Source organism: Melospiza georgiana, chromosome 25 (assembly GCF_028018845.1).
Source record: "Melospiza georgiana isolate bMelGeo1 chromosome 25, bMelGeo1.pri, whole genome shotgun sequence".
Lineage (NCBI taxonomy): Eukaryota > Metazoa > Chordata > Aves > Passeriformes > Passerellidae > Melospiza > Melospiza georgiana.
This window is the reverse complement of record NC_080454.1, coordinates 5,198,971-5,206,670: the sequence shown is the minus strand read 5'-3', so window position 1 is coordinate 5,206,670 and position 7,700 is coordinate 5,198,971.

Here is a 7,700-nt window from a genome sequence, read left to right as displayed (position 1 = left end):
TCGGCCGAACGAGGGGCAGTCGAGTTCATGCCGTCATCCAGGCTGTCCAGTCCGGTGACAGCACCACCTCGTTGGGGGATGACCGAAGTGCCTGACATGTCGTGGCGAGACTGCAACAATGCAGCGATTTTTTCCAACAACATATAAAAAGAAAAGTACATCTAAGAAAACAATGACAACGCAACAAATGGATTATCCTTCAACTTCGGGATTTCGCGAAGACGAAGAAAATTTAGATGAAGCACAGCAACAAGGAGAGGACATTATATGGATCACAGCATCGGAAGGTGTTCCGGCATGGATGCTGTCAGCAGAGGAAGCAGCAAAAAGCTTCTTTCATTGATTTGATACAGCAAAAAAGAAATATCAACAGAAACCTCAAGTTTCCTTTTCGGATTTAGGAGCAAGGACGAAAACCTCAAGGCAAAGAATGAGGTACAACGAATCACTGATGACCTCCACAACTCCACTGTTCATGCAGATACCGATGGAGTTTCCAGAGGAGGAATTTCAACAGCCGGTGAAGACGATGGACTGGAAGCACATAAGAAAAGCGTTGGCAAAAGACGAGCATTTATTTCCGGGTTCAGGAGATTTGACAATGCCGGTGACATATGATGCCCAGGGACAGAATCCAAGATGGGAAAGGATGGGTCACAAAACACTCAAAGATTTAGGGAAGGCAGGTCAAACTTTTGGGCTGGATTCACAATATTTCAAACAACTATTAAGAGGGACATTCACCACGTATGACCTTACGCCATATGATATTCAAAGCATTGTGGCAATGATTTTCACAGATTTAGAGATGGCAGCACAAATCATCATAAAGGCAAGAACGAGGTTGCTGACAATGGCAGGACGGGAATTCTCAGTCATCAGATTACCTCTGAAGCAAGACTATTTCGATTGGGCGATGCAACAATCGAAAGACTTGTTAATTGCGTTGTTAGCTTTTCCAGGAACTTGCACAATCCATTTTCCACAGCATAGAATACTGCAATCACAAATATGTTACAGAGTGTCGTGGTTTGACCGGAAATGGGACATCTGGGATATGTTGTTTTGCTGTGGTTACCAATGGATGTTCGGATTTTAAGATGAGCACCTGGTTTGACCAGTGGGGCATTGGATCCGCCTCTTGAGACTACAAACCCAAGGAGTTATAAGCAGGGCTCTTGTCCTTCAGAGCCCTCTTGGGATTTCCAGCATGAAGGTTTGGGCCTCCCTCCCCCGGCCCAGTTGCTGGCTGGGCTGGGGGAGGGGAAAGCCACGTGGCCCATTTACGGTAGGCCCGGATTCGGTGGAAGGGTGGGGGAGCATCGAACGACCTGTTTACCCCCCCCCTCCCCTTTTTTGGAGACGAAGAGAATGCAGCCCATGCTGGAACTGTTATCTTGAAACTTGATATCATGTGCTGGCAGCATGGCTGGGAGGAGAATGGGGGGAGTTGTGAGCAGCCCAGCGGCCTGGGAGAGCTTTTAACCCTTGTGGATAGTGAGAACTTCACGGAACATTACCTTCCCTAGGAAAGGGATAAGACTGGAAGATGAAGGAAGAAACAGGCCAGTAAGGAGAAAGAGAGATGTTGAAGGAATGGGGGAAGTTGGAGTGGCAACTTTGCTGGACTCTTTTTTTGTAGATCCATGGACTGTTTCCTGGTGATACAGAGGCTGCATTGCAGGGGGAAGTAGACGCTCGGAGCCAGGAGAGTTTGGTGTTGAGACCCCTCGGCCCCAGGGGGTATAGAAGAAATGGGGGGGACAAAGGCCCCAGAGATGAGAGTGTGCTCTGCTTGGAACGAGACGAGGCATCCTTACAAAGGCCCACCCTGAAAGCAGGCCTCTGCCCCATCCCATGCCTGGTGGTGAGAGCACCTTGGCATGGAAAGGAGATGTCATGAGATAGCAGGACTCCGGGCGGTGCTAATTGTGACAAGAAGTCCGTGGTACAAGGAAGGACTCCGTCTACTCTTCATAAGCTGAAGATTTGATTTTCTAAAGGGTGGTGCCAGACCGAGTGTGGATAATTTTGGGGAAAATGAATTGTACTGGGATCTGGAGGAGGAGGGGGAAGTGTTTCTGTGTAGTTTTCATTCTCCTTGTGATTTTCTTTTTTGTGTGTGTGTGTGTAGTTTAGTAATTGTGTGTAGTTTAGTTAATAAACTTTTCTTTATGTTTAAGCTGGAGCCTGCTTTGCTTATTCTTGCTCACATCTCACAGCAGATATTAGGTAGAAGGTATACTCATGGGGGCTCTGGCTTTGCCAGGCCTAAACCATAACACAGAGCAAAACCAAGAATAAGTGAACAACCTTTGGACGGGATCACAGTGTTCACTGATGGCTCAGGGAAGACACAAAAGTCAGTGATCACGTGGAGGAACTCAACGACAGGGGATTGGGAATGAGATGTAAAGACGGTTCAGGGCTCTCCACAAATCATGGAGTTGGCAGCAGTTGTCCGAGCATTTCAGTTGTTCAAACAACCTGTCAATCTGGTCACAGATTCCGCATATGTTGCGGGTAAGGTCAAAAGATTGGAGGGTTGCTCTTGAAAGAAGTCAGTAATGAGGTTTTATACTTGTTATGAACAAAAATTTGGTTAATATATTTTTTATGAGAAAAAGTTTCAAAAAGGCAGCCAGATCACTGGCCCTGCCCAAGTTCTGTGTGTTTTGTTATTGTAATCACGGGTCATTGAGGCTAATCGCTCCTTTTGTATCAGCAGAGCCTTGCCCGAGGCTAAGTTGTACCTTTCTCATAGTGAAGACACCTGAGAAGGTGGGGGGGGTTATGCAAAGTGACTCCAAGACCAATGCAGCATGGTCCTCCACTGTACTGAGAAGACCCCAAAAAAATGAGCCAAATAAGAGTTGAGAGACTGGAGTGATGTCTGGATGTGAGGAGCAGAGCACTAGGCCTGCAGAGATGCGGGAAACCTTCATCGTTCCTCACCCTGTCCTCGAGATCCCCCGGGCCAGGTCTGGGAGGTCTGGGAGACCCGGACTGAGGTACCATCTGACAGGGATCAGTAGGCCCTGAAGGCTCCCAAGAGGATCTGATCCCCAGCTCTGCCCCTGGTGGACAGAGCTGTGCATATCCTCCTCCTCTGAGTCGCCTTGGGAGAGAGACGACAGACGCTGCAGACCCGTCGAGCCGCCCAATCCTAAGCTGATTACTTTTAATAAAGGCATTAAAAAGGAGAAGAAGTCTCTTGGCCCCTGTTTATTTCAGCTGGGGGCTCTCGTCCGGAATAGCCACGCCGCAAGAGGACTCAGGACTGGCCATCTTGGATCTTCAGAGGACAGCTGGCTACCAGGACCAAGAGGGACCGGCTCAGGACAGCGACGCAGAGGAGCACCAGAGCACCGGACTGGTGAGAAACTCGGTGGCGGGAGTGGGAGACATGCGCATGTGTGTGTGAGTGAGACGAGGGCCGGCAGCCGGACCTTCGAAGTGAGAGTGGACCCCTCAGTACTGCGGTTCCGGCTTTTTCGCGAGAAAACCGGCCAAGAACAGGGGGACGTGAGTGGAATTAGCGTGAGTGAAGTCGTCTCCCAAGGGGGAATAAAGGGACCCCCCACTCCAGGCGTGCAGAGTGAATTACTGTGTATGAATGGCACGCACCCCAAAGTCCTGACAAAGGGAGGTCAGGCACTTTTGTAAGTCTCAAGAAGGATTTGAGTAAGATTTGTCAGTCCCGAGAAGGATTCGGGTGTTTCACAAGCCCTGCAGGCAAAGTAAGTCCTGACAAAGGTAGTCAGGCACAAACCCCAGCGAAGGAGGCTGAGGTTTGCTTTTAAGTCCTGATACGGTGAAGCCTAAAAATTGGCGGGTTAGGCGAACTAAAAAATCAGGCAGTTGTTTTTCCTGACTGAGGGAGTCAGGCACGATCCGGATTTTTGGCTGAGGCTTCGTGTGTTCAAGTCCTGATAGATGTAAGACCTGACACTGGGAAGTTGGGCAATCAAGAGATTGGGCAGTTGTTTCAGTGTAAAGTCCTGAGCATCAGGCAGAAATTTGAAGTTCAGTGGAGGAGGCTGGAGCTCCTCAAAGAAGGTTTTTTTTGAAATTCCCGGTCAGTAGAGGCACCTTTGGGATTTTTTATTGAAACCTGAAAAATGGGATGTTGTAGTAGTAAAAAGACCGGCAAGAGGCTGAGGTATATACATCCCAATAGTCCCTTAGGAGAACTGTTAGTAAAATGGGATTCTATAGAGGCCACGGAGGGATTAGATAAAGTGAAAATGATCCATTATTGTATGGAAGTCTGGCCAGAATTAGAGGTGCAAGGAGGATGGCCTTGGTGTGGGACAAAGGATAAGTGGATGTGCCAACAATTAAATAATTATCTGACAGCTCGAGGGGATACTGATCCTGAGCAATTACTGTATGTATCTTGCTGGGTAAAGAGCGCTGTTGAGGATGAAGGGGTGCGAATTTGTAAGGTACAGAGGAAGAAAGAGGGAAATGAAGGAGGGGATGATAGAACTAGTAAAAGATGGGACCCCCTGGATTATTTGCCTCCTTCTGCCCCTCCACCTTATAATCCTCTTCTTCAAGCACCTCAAATGGCAGGTCCGGTTCCTCCCCCGGCTGCCATCTCATTACCACCTGCTCAAATTCCTCCTTCTACCTCTTCAGCTTCCACTATGATAAACTCAGTATCTCCTCCAGTTCCTTCTGCACCACCACAGGTGCCTACTCCACCTGCTGCATTCTCCACCCCTTCTCCAGCTCCGCTTAATATATACTCAGGCTCTTCTCCCCCTCCTGTTGCTGTCCCTTTACCTCCTCCGAGTTGGGACACAAATGCCTCCTTGCCCGATAAACAGCTATCAGCAAATACACCTGCTGATGGGCAGAAAGTTCAGGGTAACCCAGATATCCCTCAAAGTAGTTTGGCATCTGAAGATGGGCCATACTGTAGCACCAGATCCAAGACCTCCAAGGCAGAGAGACTCTTTCCCCTCAGAGAGGTTCCTATGGGAGGAGTCGTGGGAGGTGTTGGCTTTGTGAATGCTCCCCTAACTGCTTCTGAGGTGAGAGGATTCAAGAAAGAGTTGGGGCATTTAGTTGAGGACCCAGTGGGCATAGCCAACCAAGTGGATCAATTTCTAGGTCCAAATATCTACACTTGGGGGGAGATGAATTCCATCCTGAGTATATTATTTTCCCCAGAAGAGGTCCAGATGATAAGGGCGGCTGGCATAAAAATTTGGGAGAAAGATAACAGTCCAGGATCCCAGGTGCCATCAGGTGAACAGAAATTGCCACTAACAGAGTCCAACTGGAACCCTAATCAGGAGGAGGGGAGGAAGGCCATGAGGGAATATAGGTCTTTGATAATACGGGGGATCAAAGAGTCAGTTCCCAAAGGAACTAATACCCAATTGGCATTTGAGGGTACACAGGAGAAGGATGAAGCTCCTGCTGCCTGGCTTAACTGCCTAAGGCGGAACTTCCAGTTGTACTCTAGAATAGACCCAGACACCCCAGAAGGTCAAATGCTACTAAAAGTCCAATTTGTTACCAAATCTTGGCTGATATACGGAGAAAACTGGAAAAGATGGAAGATTGGCAAGAGAAGGACATAATTGAGTTATTAAAGGAGGCATTGAAGGTGTATTTAAGGAGGGAGGAAGAAAACGTAAAGGCCAAGGCTAAGATCATGGTTGCAGTAGCTAGAGAAAGTGCAGGGGGGGTGGGTACACCATCAGGGGGAGGCAGAGGTAGGCCAGTACTGACCGGTGCACGAAGGGTTGAGAGACCTCAAGAAGTCCCTTTGAGAGGACGACAGTGTTATTACTGTGGGGAGGCAGGACACATCAGGAGGTTTTGTAAAAAGCTCAGTCTCGATGAGGCAATAGCCAAGGAACAGGACAATTTAGGAAGGATTCTTAAGGGGGAGGACTAGGGGCGTCAAGGGCTTTTTACTATAGGGGACCCGATGAAACATCTAGAAGAGCCCTTGGTAAACTTTGAAGTGGGACCCCTAAATGAGGAATTTGAATTTTTGGTTGATACAGGGGCAGATAAGTCCTGTCTCAACAAAATACCACAAGGTATGGAAATTGGGAGACAATTTTGTGAAGTATTGGGTGCAGAGGGGAGACCATTTAGAGCATCGGTGATTGAAGATGTGAAAATAATTGGAAACTCAAGGCAATGTAAAGCTAATTTTCTTTATCTGCCTAACTTAGAAAAAAGTTTGTTAGGAAGGGATCTGCAAGTCCATTTGGGGGTTGGGATTGTTCCAAGGGAAGGGAGGATGGTAGTACAAGTGATGAAGCTGTCTCAAGGAGATGTTGCAGAAATAAATCCTGAGGTATGGGCTGAGGGGGGAAAGAGAGACTTATTAGACATTCCACCGATAACAATAAAAATGCAGGATGATACCTCACCCATACGGGTTAAACAGTATCCGATTTCCCTAGAAGGAAAGAAGGGGCTTGCTATAGTCATTGAGCAACTGTTGCAGGAGGGAATTTTAGAACCCTGCATGTCACCACATAATACCCCTATGCTGGCAGTTAAAAAGGCTGAAGGGAAATATAGGCTGGTACAAGATTTGAGGGAAGTCAACAAAAGAACCATTGCCAGACATCCAGTTGTGCCCAACCCATATAGTCTCCTAAGCAGAATTCCAAGAGAACATGCTTGGTTCACTGTCATAGATTTGAAGGATGCTTTCTGGGCGTGTCCTCTGGCAACAGAATGTAGGGATTGGTTTGCCTTTGAATGGGAGGACCCGAGTATGAAAAGGAGACAACAGCTAAGGTGGACCCGATTACCACAGGGGTTCACTGAATCCCCCAATCTCTTTGGACAAGCTTTAGAGAGTTTGTTGGAACAATTTGTCCCTGAACAAGAAGTGCAGATCTTGCAGTATGTTGATGACCTGATGGTATCAGGAAAGGAAAAAGATCAGGTCAGACAAACTAGTATTAAACTTTTGAATTTTCTGGGGGAGAAAGGACTAAAAGTTTCCCAAGGGAAACTACAATTTGTGCAATCAGAAGTAACATACTTGGGGCACATAATAGGGGGGGTATAAGAAACTAAGCCCTGACAGAATTTCAGGTATTTTAGCTCTCCCGGCCCCAAAAACGAAAAGAGATGTGAGAAAACTCCTGGGCTTGTTCGGGTATTGTAAGTTATGGTTGGATCAATACACACAGAGTGTGAAATTTCTGTATAATAAACTAGTAGATCCAGAACCCCTAATTTGGACAGCTGAAGATGATCAACAATTGGAAAACTTAAAAAACAAATTGTCTTCTGCCCCGGTCCTAAGCTTACCAGACCTCAGGAAGGGCTTTGACCTGTTTGTGAGTGCAGAAGGAGGTATAGCCCATGGAGTATTAACTCAAGAGTGGGGAGGGTGCAGGAAACCCGTGGCATACATCTCCAAATTGTTAGATCCAGTGGCTAGAGGCTGGCCAGTTTGTATACAGGCAGTAGCAGCAACTGCAATCCTGATAGAGGAGACTCAAAAATTGACCTTACAGGGAAAAATTAAAGCGCATACTCCTCATGATCTTAAGGCAGTACTGAGACAGAGAGCTCCGCAGTGGTTAACCGATGCTAGAATATTAAAATATGAGATAATACTAATGAATACAGAGGACTTAGAATTTATCACATCAAATGCCCTCAATCCAGCACAATTCCTAATGGGAGAGCCTGTAGAGAATTTA